The 21,680-nt window shown below is 36.8% G+C and overlaps 1 long non-coding RNA gene across 2 annotated transcripts in view; it reads right to left on the bottom strand.

Moving 5' to 3' along the window:
- Window positions 1-21,680, bottom strand: part of LOC147582056 (uncharacterized) — an 83,689-nt gene that overhangs the window by 28,356 nt on the left and 33,653 nt on the right. The window contains exons 2-3 of one of the 2 annotated variants that reach the window (XR_015249832.1): window positions 20,107-20,194; window positions 5,039-5,095 (exon numbers count right to left, since the gene is read on the bottom strand). This is a non-coding gene — a long non-coding RNA (uncharacterized LOC147582056). The remainder of the gene's footprint in view (window positions 1-5,038; window positions 5,096-20,106; window positions 20,195-21,680) is intronic. The other variant, XR_015249833.1, reaches the window with a different exon arrangement.

Raw genomic sequence — 21,680 nt, 5'->3', positions numbered from 1 at the left:
AACTATCAGTTTGTTCACTGTATTCATTGGTCTGTGTCTGTTTTTTGTTTGATTATTCATTTGCTTGGATTCCACATATGAGTGAAATCGTATGGTATTTGTCTTTTTCAGTCTGACTTATTTCACTTAGCATAATACTTTTTAGATCCATCCATGTTGTTGCAAATGACAGGAACTCATCCTTTTTATGGCAGTGTAATATTCCTCTGTGTGTGTGTGTGTGTGTGTGTGTGTGTGTGTGTGTGTGTGTTCCACATCTTCCTTATCTGTTCTTCTACTGATGAGCACTTAGGTTACTTCTCTATCTTGGCTATTGTAAATAATGCTGCAAGAATTATAAGGGTGCATATAATTTTTTCTTTTTTCAAATTTTTTAATGTTTATTTATTTTTGAGAGAGAGAGAGAGAGAGAGAGACAGCATGGTCGGGGCAGGGCAGAGAGAGTGAGGGAGACACAGAATCTGAAGCAGGCTCCAGACTCTGAGCTGTCTGTCAGCACAGACCCCGATGCAGGGCTCAAACTCACAAATCACGAGATCATGACCTGAGCCAAAGTCAGATGCTCAACCGACTGAGCCACCCAGGCACCCCAAGGAGCATATATATTTTCTAGTTAGGGTTTTGGTGGGTTTTTTTTTGGGGGGGGTTATAAATACCCAGTAGTGGAATTATTGGATGAAATGATATTTCTAGTTTTTTAATGTTTATTTATTTATTTATTTATTGAGACAGAGCGCAAGAGAGGGAACACATGAGCATGAGTGGGGCAGAGAGGGAAACAGAATTCCAAGCAGTCTCCATGCTGTCAGTGCAAAGTCTGATGCAGGGCTTGAAATCGTGAACTATGAGATCATGACCTGGGCTGAAATCAAGAGTCAGATGCTTCACCGACTGAGACACCCAGGAACCCCAATATTTCTATTTTTAATTTTTTGAGGAACCTCCGTACTGTTTTCCATAGTAGCTGTACCAACTGACATTCCCACCAACAATGTATAAGTTCCTTTCATTCTTGAATGAGCAGTATAAGAGAATCTAGATAGCCCAGGAGTCAATATACTTCAGAGTGTGATATACTTGATTCTGACAAGAATTTATGTCCACAGACATAATTTTTCCCCTTTGGTACAGCTTTAGATATAATTGGCTGCAACAAATTGTATATATTGAAAGCATACAATGTAAAGTGTACAATGATGATAATGAACTTGTACATCACTGGCATAAATGTACCTCATTAGCATCACTGATGCCACTTTGTAATCACTTCCTCCAGCCCCTCTCAGTATTTTCCCACTTCCTTCACACATCCTCGTCCCCAGATAATCACTCATCTTCTTCTGTCACTGTAGATCATTTTGAATATTCTAGAATTTCATAAAAATAGAATCATATAGCATTTCTTTGTATGTCTTCTTTCACTGTATAGTTATTTTGAAGTTAATCTGTGTTCATTGCATATATCAATAGTTCATTCTGTTTATTGTTAAATAATATTCTACAGTATGAATATAACAAAATTTAGTTATTCCTTTATCTGTTGATAGATGCTGTGTCTTTGTTTATCCCCCCCCATTTTAAGACTATTGCAAATATGCTAAGAGCATTATGCGAAACACTTTTTATGGACATATGCTTTTATTTCTCTTGGATAAAACCTGCTAGACATTCTAGATATTAAGGCAGGAGTGTGTTTAACTTTTTAAGAAATTGCCAAAGGTTTACAAATGTACCATTTTATATTCCTGCTAGCAGCATATGAGGTTTTCAGTTATTCCAAATGCTTTCTAACACTTGATATGTTCAATTTTTAAAATTTTAGTCAAGATATTAAATGTGTAGTAGAAATTCAATGTGGCTTTAATTTGCATTCCTTAATAACTAATAATATAGCATACATTTTCTTGTCTTTGTTTGCTGACTATATAGATTTTTTTAAGCTTTTATTTTTTTATTTTTTTAAATATTGAGATACAGTTGACATAACATTGTATTCGTTTTAGGTATACAACATTGTGATTATATATATTATTGTCTTATGTTTATATATTATATATGTAATCACGATGGATAATATTTACATAAAATATTTATATAATTTATAATATTTATATATAATACATATTTATATTTTATATGAATGTATATTATATATGTAATATATTATATATTATATATTATATAAATGCATATATAAATATTTTATAAATAAAAATTATATATGAATATAAATATAAAATAAATATAAAATATTTATATATGCATTTATATATCTAAATATAACTGATTTTCTGTTTTCTTGCAATATTAGTTACTGAAAAGAGTGTGTAAGTCTTCAGTTATAATTGGAGATTTATTTGTCTACTTTCAGTTTTATCAATTTTTACTTAATGTTCAGTAACGTTTATTGTAAGTTCAGTTAACATTTATCACAACACACAGTTACAGGGTGTTTTTTTTGGTTGTTGTTGTTGTTGTTGTTTGTGATGAGAACTTTAAAAGATTTACTCTTATGGACTTTCAAATCTGTAATGCAGTATTTCTAACTAGAGTCATCATGTTGTATATTACATCCGCAGGACCTACTTACCTTAGAACCGGATGTTTGTACTTTTGACTACCTTCACCTATTTTGTCACCCTCAGTTTTGGTGAGATTATCATTCAAATCTTTGGCTATTTTAAATTGGGTCGTTGGTCTTACTATCACTTGTGAGTTTGCTACAGTAGTCTAGATTTAAAAAAAAAATCTGCCAGATGTGTGTTTTGAAATTACTTTTTTCCCAATCTGTAGCTGAGATTTTCTTTTACTTAATAGTGTTTTCCTTTTAAAAGAAAAAGTTTTAACTTTTAGGAAATCCAATGAATCGTTATTATTATTAATTTTTTATTGTTTTAGAGTTTGTGCTTTTGGTATCTACTTAGGAAGTCTTTGCCAAACTTAAGGTCACGAAGATTTTACACTAAAAAATCTTTTTAGAATTTAGAAATACACTTTAGCTTTTATATTTAGATCTATTAATCATTTAAATTAATATTTTATACTGTGTGAAGGAAGGGCTAAAATTCATTTTGTCTGTGTGACTATTCAAAGATTCTGGCACCACTTTTTGAAAGATTATGTATTTCCTATTGAATTACTCGATACCTCTGTCAAAAATCAATTTATCATATGAGTGTGGGTCTATTTCTGCGCTCTCTTTTCTATTCCATTGATATTTTTGATTATCTTTACACCAACAGCACACTTCTTTCATTGCTGTAGTTATATAAGTCTTGAAGTTAAAGGGTACAAGTCTTCCAACTATCTTTTCCCTTTTTGACCTTTTTTGATGGTTCCAGCTCCTTTGTATTTCCATAAAAATTTCAGAACCAATTTAGCTGTTATTTTCCACAAAGACTGCTGGGATTTTGATTGAGACTGCATTGCATCTATAAATCAGTTTACAGAGAATCGACATACTGTGATCTGATAACATACTTTCTATTAGTTGAATACTTTTAGATGTTATGGAGACCTATTGTATGGGCCAAAATATAGTCTACCTCGGAAAATGTTTTATGTTCATGTGAAGAGAATGTATATTCTGCTGCTATTGAGTGGAGAGTCCTATAAATATCATAATTGGGTCTTTGCTGATAGCACTGTTTTGGGATGCCATATCCTAACTGATTTTCTGTTTATGTGTGATACTAATTACTGAGAAGAGTGTGTAAGTCTTCAATAATAATTAGAGATTTGTTTATGTCTGCTTTCAGTTTTACAATTTTTACTTAATGCATTTTGAAGCTCTGTTGTTAGCCACCTAAGCATCTAGGATCGCTAAGTCCTCTTGATGAGGTTTCTTGACTTTCTATCCCTTTATCACTATGAAGCAACTTTCTTTATTCCTAGTATTATTCTTTGCTTTGAAATCTACCTTGACTTTTATATAAGTAATTGAGCTTTCTTTTGATTTGTGTTAGACTGATGCACTTTTACTTTTAACTTATTTCTGCTTTTATATTTAAAGTGGTTTTCTTTTTGGCAATGCATAGTTGGGAGCTGGCATTTTATTCATATCATAATCTTGGCCTTATTGTGGTGTTTAAATAATGTATTGATAGGCTTGGATTTAGATATGCCATTTTGCTATTTTTCTTATTGGTATCATCTGTTCTTTCAGTTTCTTCCTTCTGTTTCACCTTCTACTCTGAGCATCGTTGCTATCTGAACTTGATCATGTTATAGGATGAATCGTGCCACTAAAATATCTTTGCAATTTTTTGGAAATACTTTCATGCAAGGTGCTATTAGAACAAAAAAAAAAAAGCAGAGTTCAGGGAAGTTATAAAATGCATAATATACTTTTTGTGACTCTGTGTGCCATCTTATGAATAAATATGTGATATGATTAAGTCTGAATCTTGCTCTTATAATAAACTGTATGAGATATTAAATTAGAAATCTTTAATGTTAGCATTAATATTACTATTAACATACTGACCTACTTCCCTAGGTCACATAGGTACCAAATGATACTGCAACTACTCCATCGAAAATAAAGTTCAATAAATACAAATCCATTTTTTTTTTTATCTCTTCCCCCATTTGTCAGCCATTCCATTTCTGGGACCATGGTCTTTAATGCTTGATGTAATTTAGAAAGTATTAGGCTAAGGGTGCCTAGGTGGCTCAGTCGGTTAAGCATCTAACTTTGGCTCAGGTCATATCTTGCGGTTCACAAGTCTGAGCCCTGCATCAGGCTATGTGCAGATAGCTCAGAACATGGAGCCTGCTTCAGACTCTGTGTCTCCCCCTCTCTCTGCCCCTTCCCCACTGCTACTCTGTCTGTCTCTCTCAAAAATAAATACAATATTTAAAAAACTTTTTTAAAAAAGAAAGTTTTAGGCTAAGTTCCCTGTACCATAATATGAAAAACCTGAAATCTGATCATTTTAAGTGGGTTGTTTTAATTGTCATCATAAATACTGCAGTTGAGGTTAGGCCTTCTGGTCGGTCAGCCAAGAGCTGAATGTTTGGAAGTTTAACTGCTTACCAGCTATTAAGTAGGCCTGCCACACTTTCATAGATGCTGGCGGAAGTCTGGAGACTCCTGGGTCAGAGAAAAAAAAAAGGATTACTTAGAGCACTAGCAGTAGCCAGAGTATCAGCAGTTTTGCAGAGTTCCAATTTCCACAGTGACATGAAGAGGGCCAGATGACACGTATTCTTTCAATGTACTGTGTTATAGGAGAGAAGCCTCAATCTTAGGGGAGCCAAATATTTTATAATGGGCAGTAAGCCTGATTTTCCCACAAGGAGACATCTCTATTATACTGGACATTAAACAAACCTGTTATTTTCTCAAAAGGAGATACTCTATCTTCTAGGGTTGTTTGCTATATATACATCCTTAGAAAGATTCTCTTGTATAAATGGAGTCATCGTTTCTGTTCAAAAAGGTGCAAAAATACAACAGACCTCTAGAGAATGGGCTCCAAATTCTCTATAGGTCTTCTCACTATAATTCTAAGGTCTTTGCCTTCTACTACTGTCTAGCTTTTTTCTAGCTGTATTATGCTTCCCATTTATAACTTTTTATTATGTATTTTCTTTTCATAATGTCATAATTGAAACAAGATAGGCATTCACCGTGCCTACTTTATGAATGAGATCAATGAGGCAAGTTGATAAAAGTAACTTTCCCAAGTCTGAGAAATATCCGGCAGTGAAAATATATCCAGGTTTTTCTGGCTACTAATTTGCTCTTCATATTCTTGGCTGCCTCTTTACAGAGACCTGGCAACTATCTGATTTGTGGGTTCTTGGTTGTAGTGATCTGAAATGGAACAGCTAAAGACAGGAAGAAAGAAAAAGACTTCTTAAGAGACTCACTACTGAGTAAAAATTAGACATATGTAGGTTAGGAAACAGGATGCAAGTATATCTATTTATGGAAGGATAATCCAAACAAGAAGACTTTTTAACGAAAGAACTGGATAGAGCCCAAAATGAAGAGGCAGTCACACAAACAGAGCCAGATTCTAGAAATAGTGATTACTGCTGCAAACACAGGTTGCTTTTGATTTGTGGGCAATGTTGAAAACACTGAATAGTGAATGAAAGAGTTTTATTTCAGACACACACACACACACACCAATCGTTGCCACTGTACCATCACTACACAAGAAATAAAATCATAAGTCTATTAAAAACAATAAATTTGAAGGGGCGCCTGGGTGGCGCAGTCGGTTAAGCATCCGACTTCAGCCAGATCACGATCTCGCGGTCCGTGAGTTCGAGCCCCGCGTCAGGCTCTGGGCTGATGGCTCAGAGCCTGGAGCCTGTTTCCGATTCTGTGTCTCCCCCTCTCTCTGCCCCTCCCCTGTTCATGCTCTGTCTCTCTCTGTCCCAAAAATAAATAAACGTTAAAAAAAATTAAAAACAATAAATTTGAACTATGAGAAAAGTGAGATTGGAATTCATAAATAAACATTCTGACTGATACATTTTTCACAGACTAGTTTGTTTGTATACAAGGAGTGAAAGACCTGTCCCCTCACTGTCTCTGTCACATACGCAAATATACTTTCTTTGAAAGTCTATCAGTCCTGAGGAAAGTTATGGTTTCTAGTGAAGGGAGAAGATTAGAGTGTCCCAGTGCACTAGCCAGTAGCGGGTCACTTTGTGGGATGTAGCTACCTAATTGAGGAGAAATGCAGGCTAGCAGATTTATTTCACCCAGACATAGAGGTGTTGCCCAGAATGGGATGCTTAAGGAAAACATGGATTTGGCCATAGTCCTAGGAAGAAAAAGCAATTGCTAATCTACCAACTCCATTGCCCAGATGCATTTTTTTAGTAGTAAGAAAGGGAACGTCACAATATTAAAGGAATCTGGAGAATGTAGGTCAAGTCAGAATACTGCTGTAACAACACTTGTAAGGAAAGCAGCAGCAATGGATTTTAAAAATTCAAAGGGGTCTTTATATATCCACTAATAAAGGACACCCAATGCTAGCAGCAGGTTCAGAGAGACTTATTGTTTGTGGTGATTAAACCCAGCAGGCTTACTTGTTTTGTAAACAGTATCTTGCCATCCTGTGTGTAATTTGCATAGACCGAGCAATATCACACACACATAAAATATGTATACATATATGTATAGATCACACATTAAAAACACATATATGCATCTACCTGTATGTATAAATGTCAATGCCTTAAACACAACAAAACATCATTTAAAATATTTAGATTGCCTTGTATACAATTAGACCAATCTTTTTGGTATTTCATTTTCTTTTTTTTCTTTTTTGACCAATATCATGGGTGTTATATTTCCTCCTATCTACGAACATGTATTTTATTATAAATGCAGAATCTGATATCTGTTTTCACTAGTTAAACCCTTTAGAAGACAATAAGAAAAAAGTAAATCCTTCCCATTTGTGCTGATTAACATTCTGCATGCTATTGTTTTGTTTTGTTTTGTTCCCAGCTTTCCTGAGATATAACTGACATATAATATTGTATAAGTTTAAAGTGTACAACATACTGATCTATGTGTCAATTGCAAAATGACTATCATAATCAGTTTGGTTAACAGATTTGTCAACCCACATAGGCACTTTTTTGTGTGTATGGTATGCACTTTTAAGATATACCCTCTTAACAACTTGCAAATATAGTAATTATCATCACCATGCTGTACATAAGTTCTGGGGATATCTTCTTTCTTTTCCTCTCTTCTATAGATTCTAAGCTCCGATTGGTCCTATCAACATAATTTCATGGAGAATACAAACTAAAACCTCACAACTGAAGTCAGGTTAGGGAGGTCTCTGGTAGTTTCAGAATTCTGGAGAAACCCGTGGTAAATCGGGTTACCTAAATAAGGATGTAATAACAAGCCAGAATTCCTCTGTGGTCCCTCCTGGTAACTGGCTCTCAACCAATATCCTAGAGGGCACAGTCCATATATTCATGTTTCTAAGCATTACAGTGTGAAAATCTAATTCAAAGGGAGATACTTTGCTCACTTTCTGAATGAAAACATTACTGACAGCCCCACCGTGTTGAAGAACGTATCAGAGACATTGACTCAAAACCTGAATCCTTCGAGCTACATACTGTTTTTTTGACATTTTTTTTTTAAAATCTACATTTGTAAATGTCAAATTTGAATTTTTAAGTCAATTTACCCAGACGGGAGAGTTAAAAGAAAACCTGAGTAGTTTATTAACAATCTCTACTCCTCTATGGGTAGAAACAAACAAGCAAAAACACATCACCGTTTTGCCAAAGAAATCTCTCTGCATACACGCCCCACTCTCCTTTTGAGAAAAATATCAGATTGCTGTAATTCTGGGACACAGAATTCTGCCTAAAATTGAACAGAAAGAGATAAGACTGGAAAGACCAGTCTTAAGAAGAAAAAGATCTAGCAAGATCTAGACTTCTCAACAAAAGCTGTGAGATACCTGAGGGAGAAGAGAAAGAGGCACTTGGGTAAGAATCACATAGTTGGAGTAGAGTCCTGGCTTTGGAGAACCCAGTGTGGCTGGCTGGGGGGAGGATGTCCTTAGAAAAAAGGACTCTGTTTTTTGGAAGGAGCTTGGATTAGACCTTTTAAAATATTTGATGAGAAATAAGTGAAAGATTGGAATTTTTTTCCTACGTCTTCTCCTTCCTCTTGTTTCGTACTCTCAGTTCCTTAAGTTCTGCTTCCTAAATTAAGATTCTGTAAAGAGAAAATGTAGGCCTGGATTTGTCACTAGTGCAGCAAAAAAACAGTAGCAATAAAAAGAACACAGAACAGGGGCGCCTGCGTGGCTCAATTGGTTGGGTGTCCGACTTCAGCTCGGGTCATGATCTCTTAGTTTGTGAGTTTGAGCCCCGCATCGGGCTCTATGCTGACAGCTCAGAGCCTAGAGCCTGTTGGTTTCTGTGTCTCCTGCTCTCTCTCTCTTCCCTCCTCAGCTCATGCTCTGTCTCTCTCTGTCTCAAAAATAAATAAACATGAATTTTTTTTAATTTAAAAAAAAGAACATAGAACAACAAATAAAAGCATTAATAATATATTGTGAGAGACCAATACTTAAGTGAGTGACTCTCAAAATGTTAGAGATGAAACTACACAGCAAGTTTAAACAGGGCTATACAATCACAAGCAACATGCAAGGAGCACAACAAAAATACAAAAATACAAATAGACGCCTTGCTGCCATGAAGACCTTCTGGCAGTGATAACAAGTCTCAGCTGCCATGTTATGGGAGCCACATAGCCTCCTGGGAAGAGCTTGACTGATTCTCGAGGGAGAAAGCTCTTGAAGACCATCAAAATGTGGGGCAAATTAGGACATTTGTGGCCCTTAGAGAGAGTGGTTAACACTTAGCTTCTCAACTGAGATCTTAAGGAACATTGGTCTGCAGAACAAACAAAATCAGCTTGGGGACACTGACAAAGGGATCATCAAGGGAGAGATGAGCTAAGAAGGTCTAGTTTCCGGCAGTTTGAAGGAGCTGCTTTAGGAATAGGGGCCAAACTGTGGCTTCACCTTTTGATTTTAGGGCAGGGAACAGGTTTTGTTGTTTACACAGCTATATACCAAATGACCACAATCTCAGCAAATTGAAGCAATCTTTATTATTTCACCGTTTTTATTGGGCAGAAGCCTGGACAGACTCTCTGCTCTGGGTCTCACAAAGCTGCAGTCAGGTTTTCAGTTGGGCCGTATTTCTTTTTAGAGGTCCAGGTACTCTTTTAAGCTCACTTAGCTGTTGGAAAATTTTAGCTTCTTTAATTATAGGCCTAGAGCCTGGGTTGACTTGCTAACTATTGGCCCGGGGCCACCTTCAGCATCTGGAAGCTGCTTGCAGTTCTTTGTGCTATAACCCCTTTGATGGCCCCTCTCCAACTTTGGAAACGTCTGACTTCAGAAAGGACCCAGTCCTTTTTCAAAAGGGCTTACCTGATTAAGTCTGGCCCATGCAGATCATCTCTCTTTTAAATGACTTAAAGTCAACAGACTAGTAAATAACTAAATCACAGGAATGATATTTCATCATAGGCACAGATTCTGCATATACCCAAAGGAAAGGAAGTATACAAGGGGCCACTAATCTTGGGGGCTATCTTAAAAATCTGCTTACTACAGTGGAAATAATGACTGAAAATGGAACTTTGGAAAGGGTTAGAGACACTTTATATAGTTTCCTCTAACTGGATAGAAGAGATGGGAAGTATAGTGCAACATGTTACAATATCATTTGAAAGGGCTCAAATAAAACGAGAAGATAATTGATATTTTTGATGCATGTGAAGTTATAGCCTGGTAACATTAATCAGCCTTATCTTAAAAATATACCTTAATTATGTGCTACTAAGAATGATTCTGATTTCTGCCCTGATGTAGGACATAGTACTAACAAAAGTGAGTGAAGTATCCCGAACATAGCCATTTTCTCATTTAGATTTCATGGTTATTTGTTTATGCATGTTACCTTCCTATTAACAACTTTTTTGAAGGTAGACTTCATGACATTTATTTTTGTATACCTCTAGAGCTGAGCATAATAGTAGAACTCTATAACTATCTAATGAATGAATAATTATAATTCTTTGTTAGTACTTTTATAGACCAATTATATGTATCTGACTTATTGACACGTCAATTGTCATAAGATTGGTTTTTGCAACATTATATTCTGCAATACTATAAAAATGTTAGCATGTAAACCATAGGATGTGGTTCAGGAAATTTTTTTTAAGTTTATTTATTTGTTTTGGGAGAGAGGGAGAGTGAGCAGGGGAGGTGCAGAGAGAGGGAGAGTGGATCCCAAGCAGGATCCCTGCTGTCAGCACAGAGCCTGACACATGGCTTGAACTCAGGACCCATGAGATGACAACCTGAGCCAAAGCCAAGTGTCAGATACTTAACTGAGCCACCCAGGCGCCCCATAGAGAGAGAGAATCTTGAGCAGGCTCCATGCTCAGCGTTGAGCCTACCATGGTGCTCGATCCTATTACCCTGGGATTATGACCTGAGCACAATCTAACGTTGGATGCTTAACCAACTGAGCCACCCAGATGCCCCTAGTTCAGGATATTGTACCTACATGTTGTAAAGTTTCTCGTTTTGCAGAGAATTTCCTGAGATCATAGGCAGCATGGATATGGATACAAGGTCTCCAACATGAGTAAACTCTGGAAAGTTCTGTTTTGTTTTGTTTTGTTTTGTTTTAATTATCAGCTTCATTTTGTTACAATATGGCTAGCGGGCTGCTTTTCTCCACTTTTATTATTTAACATTTTGCATCGAACAGTTTTCTTGTTGTATATTTTTCTAACAGTATTGACACCACCAAATTCTTTGTTTGGGAAGATTTTAGCCACAACGTATTCTCAATATTTTAAAATTTCATCATGGGTTTCTAGTTATCTCTTATCTTTTTGTAATCATCACAACAGTCTTGGTTAAGGTAGCAGAAGTCTATAGAAAATAGCTGGCTAGTATTCATGAGATATGTACTATAGCTGAGGGAAGAGATCAAGTATGAATAATGTTTTTAAAATCACGTTTCTGTGAATTTAGATAATGATAACCTAATCTCTCTGCTCTTAAAGTGACTTACGGTATATGAAAAAGCCCAAATTTCACCTCAGTGAGATTACATATGATCTTCATTCTCTCTATTAAGATTATAGTACATCTATCTGCTTATTAAAAGCATATATTCGTCTTCTACACCCCCTTACTCTAGAGTAATGAGGGTATGGAAGGACTTAGATTCTGTGGGCCTAAATTTACATAATAAAATTTCCTCGGCCTCTAGAGACTTTGAAACAAGTTCAAAACAGCCTACTCCAGGCAGCAAATGTTTCAAAGCCCTAATTCAATGCTGAACTTGCTCGGACAGGCTGTTTGCAATTTATATAGCCCTTTAATTTCTCAATTTGAGGTTAGAAAGAACAACGTAGTTGATAAAACTCATTTTACTCATGTGTGTATTTCACCAAAACAGAGCCTTTGTCCTTATTTCTGCAAAAATTTACTAACTCCACATAGAAAACTTTGTAACATCCATTTAAAAAAAAATTTTTTTTAGTGTTTATTTTTGAGACAGAGAGAGACAGAGCATGACCGGGGGTGGGGAGGGGGGGAAGAGAGTGAGGGAGATACAGAATCCAAAGCAAGCTCCAGGCTCTGAGCTGAAGCACAGAGCCCAACACGGGGCTTGAACTTGTCAACTGAGAGATCGTGATCTGAGCCAAAGTCAGACATTCAAGGGACTGAGCCACCCAGGCTCCCCACATCCATTTTTTTTCTTTTAATGACAAAATTCATATGTAATCCCAGGAAATAATCAACACTTTTTTTTTTAATTTTTTTTTTTTTTAACGTTTATTGATTTTTGAGACAGAGAGAGACAGAGCATGAACGGGGGCGGGGCAGAGAGAGGGAAACACAGAATCTGAAACAGGCTACAGGCTCCGAGCTGTCAGCACAGGGCCCGACGCGGGGCTCGAACTCACGGACCGCGAGATCATGACCTGAGCGAAGTCGGACGCTTAACCGACTGAGCCACCCAGGCGCCCCGGAAATAATCAACACTTTGTAGTTCCTTCCTTCTCTCTGATTTTCTTGGGTTTAAACTTGTCTGAATATTGCTTTTACATTACCCATAGAGAACACAATTACTTCAACTTGGTTGAATCTACCAAGGAGCGAAGCAGCCAGGGTTTGTTCTGCACTCAGGTTTCTGTACAGAATGAAGAATAGTGATTGAGTGAATAAATATGAGTTGCAGTCTTGATTGTTTGACATGGTAGGAGAAATATGCCTTATTTTGCTGATACCACTACATTGCCCATAGAAGCAATACCAAAATACTAGCATGACCAAAAAGTTTTCGCCTGATGTGAGCTAATCCATTCTCCTGCCTCATACTCTACCTCTTTTTTCCAGGTTTCTATATGCAAACCATATCTGTTTGCTTTTATTTCTCGAGACTGCCATGTTCTTTTCCATTTTAGAAACTTTTGATCTCTATGCTAAGAATGTTCTCTGTTCCCAAAGCCAGCTGCCTAGCTCCACTCATGTTTCAGATCTAAAATTAAATAAGTGGTTTCCATAGGCCACCATAGCCTAGGTCATTACCTTTGAAAATATATACTCAAAACTGTTTATGTAGTTATTTGTCTAAAGCCTGAGTATGCAATTTCTTTGAATGAACTTTAATTTTTTTTTTTTTTACATTTATTTATTTTTGATAGAGAGAGACAGAGCACAAATGGGGGATGGGGCAGAGAGAGAAGGAGATACAGAATCTGAAGCAGGCTCTAGGCTCCAAGCTGTCAACCCAGAGCCCGCCGCGGGGCTCGAACTCACAAACCAGGAGATAGTGACCTGAGCTGCAGTCAGACGCTTAACCGACTGAGCCACCCAGGTGTCCCTCTTTGAATGAACTTTTGATATTTTATGTTCAACACCTTTTAGAATGCTTTGTACTACAGAGAAAATCAGAGAATGCTGAATTGGATAATAATAAATGGTAATAGGTCACTGTATGCTTTATATACATGAAATATAAAAATGACTGTATATACACACATACATGAATGTGTGAATATATACATCGAAAACCTACTAGGTGAACATTGAGAGGTAGTGTTCTATGGGTCCATTATTTTTGTGCTTATCTTAAAGGGATGCACTGTCCTTCGTTCTGAATTAACTTTTAAGGATATTTGAGGAGTGTAGCTTTGAAAGATATAGTGCCTTCCTCCAGAGCATGAGATGGGGACGCTTACTGTCCAGGATAATAAAAATAGCATCTCCTTCCAGGGCAAAAGAAGCAAATGCTTATAAAAGATTCAAATTACCTAAAAGCACGGTCCTCTTTCATAATACAAGACACTGGACAAGTGTCATCAAGCCATCTTTGCATAGTTCTGTGGGAATTAGGTCTCAGAGAACCAGCACAAGTGTTAATAATCCATCTATTGCTATGAGTAATGAAGCAGACTTTGACTTTAACACAGGACACTCGTGTTTTCTACCAGGATCCACGAAAAAAATGACCAAACAAAACCAGGTAGCTTGCATGTAGGGCAAAATCTCTATGTATTTTTTTTTTTTTTTTTTTTTGGTGCTGGTGGGGGGTGAGGTGTTGACAGCAAGCATCATTACTGTTATGCCTATTTAACCGAAAGTGATTGAAGCACAGTGAGGTAAAGTTCTATTATTTCAACTTCACGTGCCCAATCAAAGTGGCTAGAACTTTTGGATCTTTGTTTTGGTTAACCCCATTACAGAGACATGTTGTATATACTACACTAAACCAACGATTTGTTTGGATATTAATTTATAACAATATTCTAATACCTATAGTGTTAGTTAACACAATTATTACCTGATTGGATTAAAGCATATAAAATACATTATTTCTAAATATCTTTTTGTTTTGGCTTTCATTGGAGATTTAGGTTCAAATACTTACCTGAGGAATTCATATTTTTTTTATTTTGAGTACATGTCTTATATTAACATATTCATAATTAAAACAGTGGGTTTAATCATTAAATAATTTACTCATCTCTGAGATAGTTTACATATGAAACCCCATTATGATTTGGATATTAAGTAAATTATATTTTTCTCATGTAATAGGGTATATTGCCATCAAAATTATTTTTATAAGCTAGTAGCTTACATGATTGGAGGGAAAATTATCTGAACATAAAAATATAGATATATGTGGTTATCTTAAACTGCATAAAAATGAACAGATAAAGGACTGCAGTGAAATTATCACTGGCAAAGTTCATGTTTTCTTCTCAGTAGAACTTTATCAAAGTTCTCTTGTTAAATTTTTTTAGTATTTTTTTCTAAAATAATTGTGCCACTTTTTTTTAAATTTTTTTTTATTTTTTCAAGGTTTTTTATTTATTTTTGGGATAGAGAGAGAGACAGAGCATGAACAGGGGAGGGGCAGAGAGAGAGGGAGACACAGAATCAGAAACAGGCTCCAGGCTCTGAGCCATCAGCCCAGAGCCCGACGCGGGGCTCGAACTCACGGACCGCGAGATCGTGACCTGGCTGAAGTCGGACGCTTAACCGACTGCGCCACCCAGGCGCCCCAATTGTGCCACTTTTAAATGGGGAAAACAAAATAAAGTAGAAATATGATATGTGGTATAGATATAGCTAGCTAGTTAACTTATTCCTTCAGATAAACAAATTGAATCATGTTCCAAAGTACATTTTGAAGATGAAATTAGAATTAGCTACCTAAAAAAAACCCAAACAGATTAATTTCCAAATTTCTCCCTTCTCATTTCCACATGTATATATAAACAAGCGTTAGAAATAATTCACATGTCATCACAATATTTCCCTTATAATAAAAAAGTTCAGAGAATTATTTTGGTGCTTTCTTTTTTAGTAGGTTATAATGTACCATCTTTTTCAGAGTCCCCAATAAAATGCTTTCTTATGCTTCTTTCTTTTTTTTTTTTTTTTTAATTTTTTTTTTCAACGTTTTTTATTTATTTTTGGGACAGAGAGAGACAGAGCATGAACGGGGGAGGGGCAGAGAGAGAGGGAGACACAGAATCGGAAACAGGCTCCAGGCTCTGAGCCATCAGCCCAGAGCCCGACGCGGGGCTCGAACTCACGGACCGCAAGATAGTGACCTGGCCGAAGTCGGCCGCTTAACCGACTGCGCCACCCAGGCGCCCCTCTTATGCTTCTTTCAAGTTGGCATTCACATGACACAGGTGAGAGAGGTTACTGGCCAAAACGATTACACATTTTTATCAATTTAAAAATAGAGTTAATAAATGCCTAGTGATGGAATTCTGGGTATTTTATGGGAACAATATTGAATAAAATTATCTTCCCTGAATCCATATGTGTGTATAAATTTTGTAGGTACAAGACCACATTGTCAGAGATATTGATCTAGTTATTTAGTTCCTTAGTGGTTATTAAGAAGTTTGTTGTTGTTTAGGCTTATTGTTGTCATAGATGAATCCAAAAACTAAAGGTAGGAAAAAACAGAAAACAAAACCCCACAAACATATTGTCATAACGATGTGCCATGGAGGCAGTAATTTCATCCAAATATACTTCATATCATTTTTAGAAGTCTGCTGGATCTGTTCTGATTATGAGTCTGGAGTAGGCATTTTATGTCCCACAAAGAATGCAATTTTAGCATTTTGTGTCTTAAATGAATTAGCCAAAGGGCTACAAGAATCAGGCAGAGGGGCTACAAATATAACTACCTAGATACATAATATATAAAAATATCTTGGCCCAACAGGAAACCTCAATATTATATTTCCACAGAAGGCACGTAGACCAGCAGGTGACTTTTAGTGTTGACAATATACTATGAAAGTTATAGTTCAGGTGGTCAGAATATAAAATCTTAGTATCTTGGTGCAAAACTGAGACAAGGAGATGAAAAGACAGCTCTCTATTTATACACTCTAACTGGGATTTCATGACTGCATTCTTGAAGTTCCCATTATGTAGAGTAGAGGAATTTGGTTTTGGTGCCCTTAAATACAATGCAAATCTTGGCACACAATAGGCGTTAAATTAGTACATTTGAATTAATCCTTAAATGAATAAATGAACAATGTAGGTGTATGTGACTCAATTGTATTTTGAAATACCCAATTACATACAGGAGAAGTTATAAGTTTATTACTTGATTGTTGTATCAGTGTAACATCAATAAGCACTAAAGGATTAACACACTAGGGCAAGCAAAATTTGATGAGTAAAACTGAATTTGAGGAATCCAAAGGGTAACTCATGGTAACTGGATGCCAAAATAGGGAGAAATATTACAAATTTAACAATAGATGATTGATCACATTAAAACAAAATTCTGTAGGGCCAGTCATTTGAGTCCAGTCATAAAAAATTGAGCATGTATACAAAGCAGCATTAGTGTATTTTAATTTCTTGATGTTGCTTAGTTCCCTCCTTAGTTATATTTCTACTTTTTAAAAATTAGCCTAAAATAAAAAAAAATTTCAGCTTTTGGGGCATCTGGGTGGCTCAGTTAAGCATTCGAATTTGACTCAGGTCATGATCTCACAGTCTGTGAGTTTGAGCCCTGCATCAGGCTCTGTGCTAACAGCTCAGAGCCTGGAGCCTGCTTCAGATTCTGTGCCTCCCTCTCTCTCTCTCTGCCCCCTTCGTGCTCTGTCTCTCTCTCTCAAAAATAAAGAAACATTTAAGAAACAACAAATGTAAAAAAAACAAAAAAAAAAACAAAAAAAAAACAAAAAAACTTTGCCCTATGGGGGTGGGGAGAGGATGGGGAGAAGGCTGAATAGATGCTGGAGTCACAGTAATGTCAGACAGGTGAGACAAATCCAAATGAGTCTCCAGAGTTTAGAAAATGGCACAGGGTGGGGTGCCTGGCTGGGTCAGTCGGTTGAGCATCCAATTCTTGATTTCAGCTCAGATCATGATCCCAGGGTCGTGGGATGTAGCCCTGTGTCAGGCACCAAACTGAGCGTGGAGTCTGCTTAAGATTCTCTCTTTCTCGGGGCGCCTGGGTGGCCAGTCGGTTAAGCGTCCGACTTCAGCCAGGTCACGATCTCGCGGTCCGTGAGTTCGAGCCCCGCGTCGGGCTCTGGGCTGATGGCTCAGAGCCTGGAGCCTGTTTCTGATTCTGTGTCTCCCTCTCTCTCTGCCTCTCGCCTGTTCATGCTCTGTCTCTCTCTGTCCCAAAAATAAATAAACGTTGAAAAAAAAAAAAAAAAGATTCTCTCTTTCTCTCTCCCTTCTCTCTTTCATCCCCTGCAACTTTCTCCCAACTCTCTCTCTCTAAAAATATAAAATAAAATAAAATAAAATAAAATAAAATAAAATAAAATAAAATAAAACAAAGAAAATAGCACAGGAAGGCTATATCCCATACAGAAATTCTAGAAAGAAAAACTATTCATTTATTTATTTATTTATTTATTTATTTATTTATTTATTTTTAAATATGAAATTTATTGTCAAATTGGTTTCCATACAACACCCAGTGCTCATCCCGACAGGTGCCCTCCTCAATACCCATCACCCACTTTCCCCTCCCTCCCACCCCCATCAACCCTCAGTTTGTTCTCAGTTTTTTTTGTTTTTTGTTTTTTGTTTTTTTTTTTTTTTTAAATTTTTTTTTTTTCAACGTTTATTTAGTTTTGGGACAGAGAGAGACAGAGCATGAACAGGGGAGGGTCAGAGAGAGAGGGAGACACAGAATCGGAAACAGGCTCCAGGCTCTGAGCCATCAGCCCAGAGCCTGACGCGGGGCTCGAACTCACAGACCGCGAGATCGTGACCTGGCTGAAGTCGGACGCTTAACCGACTGCGCCACCCAGGCGCCCCTGTTCTCAGTTTTTAAGAGTCTCTTACAGTTTGGCTCCCTTATCTTTTTTTTTCCCCTTCCCCTCCCCCATGGTCTTCTGTTAAGTTTCTCAGGATCCACATAAGAGTGAAAACATATGGTATCTGTCTTTCTCTGTATGACTTATTTCACTTAGCATAACACTCTCCAGTTCCATCCACGTTGCTACAAAAGGCCATATTTCATTCTTTCTCATTGCCACGTAGCACTCCATTGTGTATATAAACCACAATTTCTTTATCCATTCGTCAGTTGATGGACATTTAGGCTCTTTCCATAATTTGGCTATTGTTGAGAGTGCTGCTATAAACATTAGGGTACAAGTGCCCCTATGCATCAGCACTCCTGTATCCCTTGGGTAAATTCCTAGCAGTGCTATTGCTGTGTCATAGGGTAGGTCTATTTTTACTTTTTTGAGAAAAAACTTTTAAAATTATATATATACCCATATATATATTCATGGGTGTAGGTTGAAATATAAATAGAAAAAAGTGCATAACTTTCCAAGTGTTTCTAGTGTTTTTAATAACATCAGTATTGGCAAAATTACAAATAGTCACTGCATGCCATTTTTGAATGGTAAATTATTTGGGTAAAAACCCAAATAATTTAGCTTGACCATTCACGTACATACATGCAGACACAAAGGTTGATAGAATCATAGCTACATAAGTAGATGATTTTAACTATGTAATCCTATCACCTAATGACTAATAGTATCTTCTTCTGGGATATTTCCCCCATTAGAACAAGTTATCTGAGAAGCTTATTTAAGTTGCTAAAACTTCACAATTACATCCTAACACATTTTTCAGGATTAATTAGTCATTTTATTACACAGTAAGTATACTTTAGTAGCTTGCCACAGAAGCGCATTATCCCAATTAAGAAATGTTTAAAATAGAAGTGTGTTTTTTAATGTATATTTTAATCTGTTTTGGTCACTACACTGAAATTCTAAAACTCTTCTGATGGTACCCTTGTAGGGATTCTGCCACAGGAGGGGAATCAGTGTGAGAAGAGAGATGTCATGTCATAGAAGATAATCTCTAGGAAGTTACCCACTGGGGGAAAATAAAAGTAGAGGATGAGTAAAATGTCAGATGAACCTCCACATTAGAACTGTGTTTGGCTTACTACATGTAGTGCTTGGATTTCTTCATTTTGATATTTACAGTGTTTGAATTTCTGTAAATTGTCTATGTGGTAATTTCAGGTAGCATTTAAATAATGCGATTCCACATCCCAAAGTTTCTGCATACCGTTTCCCTTAATATCTAAATTAAATAAAGTCCCAGTCTGTGACATCAGGATCCTTCCCGCAGAATAATTCTGAGAACCCCTAGGGAGTGCTTATATGTCTTAGTGGTTACTTGTCACATCTTCCTCTGAATTTTTGTCTCAAATGGTTCTTCATTAATTCTAGTCATTTCCTTTATATCCAGCCATGCTTTTGTGGTTATTTTGTCCATCCTTTACCTGTGAAAATGGACACAACCTTTTCCTTTATTCCCTAAGACATTGGTAACTCAAAACTACTTGAGGAAATATATACATATACTATGTAGGGAATTTACAACATCGAAAAGAAAGTTACAAAATTGGAGGCCAGACATCACTGCTTCTTAAAGTTAAGTGTCCATTCCTGTCCCTAGAACTTTCACTCTGATACCTGCTCCTTCCCATCCCTCTCCTTACCTACTGCCAGCAGCTTCTTCTGAGATCTGAGAGTCAGGGCTTTGCCACATCCTAAAATGTTCAGCATATTTCCTCTTTTCTGCTCAACCTAAAAAACAATCATTTATTACAAAATCTCAGAAATATCCATTCCTTCTTCATGAAGCAACCTTTATTTAAGCAAAAGCCTCATAATAATATCTCAACTTGAGGTATTTTACTAATATTGAGTAAGTCATTCAAGAACCATTAATAGATAGGGATACCTGGGTGGCTCAGCTGGTTAAGCGTCCAATTCCAGCTCAGGTTATGATCTCAAGGTCCATGGATTTGAGCCCTGCCTCGGTCTCTATGCTGACAGCTCAGGGCCTGGATCCTGCTTTGGATTCTGTGTCTCCCTCTCTCTCTGCCCCTCCTCTGTTCACGCTTTGTCTCTCTCTCTCTCGAAAATAAACATTAAAAATAATTTTAAGAACCCTAAGTGGATGTTCTTTTTAAAGGTGTGAACTAACAGACTCTTCTAGATATTTTACAGATACAAAAAACATTCATCATCCATTGCTTTGCTTTCCTCATTACAAGAAATCAGTAGTGACTTTGAATAGGAATTCTCTTACTAAAATAAAATTTAGGATTTTGCTTTTAAATGCAGCAAGATAAGTGACCTAACTCCTCTAATAATCACAATTCACAACCAACGTCTGGTTGAAGTCACTATGGGTGGCTGCAGTTCCCCTAAACTAATGTTTGTTGATAGTCTGCAATTTTCTAAGAATTGAAATAAGAATAAGTAATATTCAACCCCTGCCCCTGAGAAATTTAATTTGCAGTGAGATTTAATGAACTATATACAGGTGATGGAAAACCTCAGCTATCACACCCATACAGGGCTACTCCAAATGTAAGGATGAGGCCATATTTTAGGACGCTGCATGGCCCTTCGGAAACTTTTCCCTTTCCTTGCTTTTAAGAAGCACTGGGGAGGGGGGAGCACCTGGATGGCTCAGTTGGTTAAGCATCTGACTTCAGCCAGGTCATGATCTCACAGTTTGTGGGTTCGAGTCCCACATCGGGATCTGTGCTAACAGCTCAGAGCCTGGAGCCTGCTTCGGATTCTGTATCTCCCTCTCCCTCTGCCCCTGCCCCACTCACACTCTGTCTCTTTCTCTCAAAAATAAATAAACATTAAAAAATTAAGATTATTTACTTTTGAGAGAGAAAACCAAGTGGGGGAGGGGCAGAGAGAGATGGAGGGAGAGAATCCCAGGCAGTCTCTGCACTGTCAGCATAGAGCCCAACGTGGGGCTTGAACCCACAAACCGAGAGATCATGACCTAACAGGAGTCAGAGGGTCAACTGACTGAGCCACCCAGCAGTCCCTCTAAGTTCTTTTAAGATCCAAAGAAACTGAAATTTTAAGTCAAAGAAAATATTTTAATATATAATATTGTCTTTATACCAATATCATAGTAAAATATAATTTTAAATATTTGTTAATGGAGGAATCAGATCATAAAGGTAAAAGTGCCTAGATAGTATAGCAAAAATGGTTAAGAGGCATCACTGAAGTTTTTAACACATCAGACTTATTTCCC

The sequence above is a fragment of the Puma concolor genome, chromosome B1 (assembly GCF_028749965.1).
Source record: "Puma concolor isolate L17-30 chromosome B1, mPumCon1.1.hap2, whole genome shotgun sequence".
NCBI classification, from domain to species: domain Eukaryota; kingdom Metazoa; phylum Chordata; class Mammalia; order Carnivora; family Felidae; genus Puma; species Puma concolor.
The sequence above is the reverse complement of the archived record's forward strand: the minus strand, read 5'-3'. Positions and strand labels throughout refer to the sequence as shown.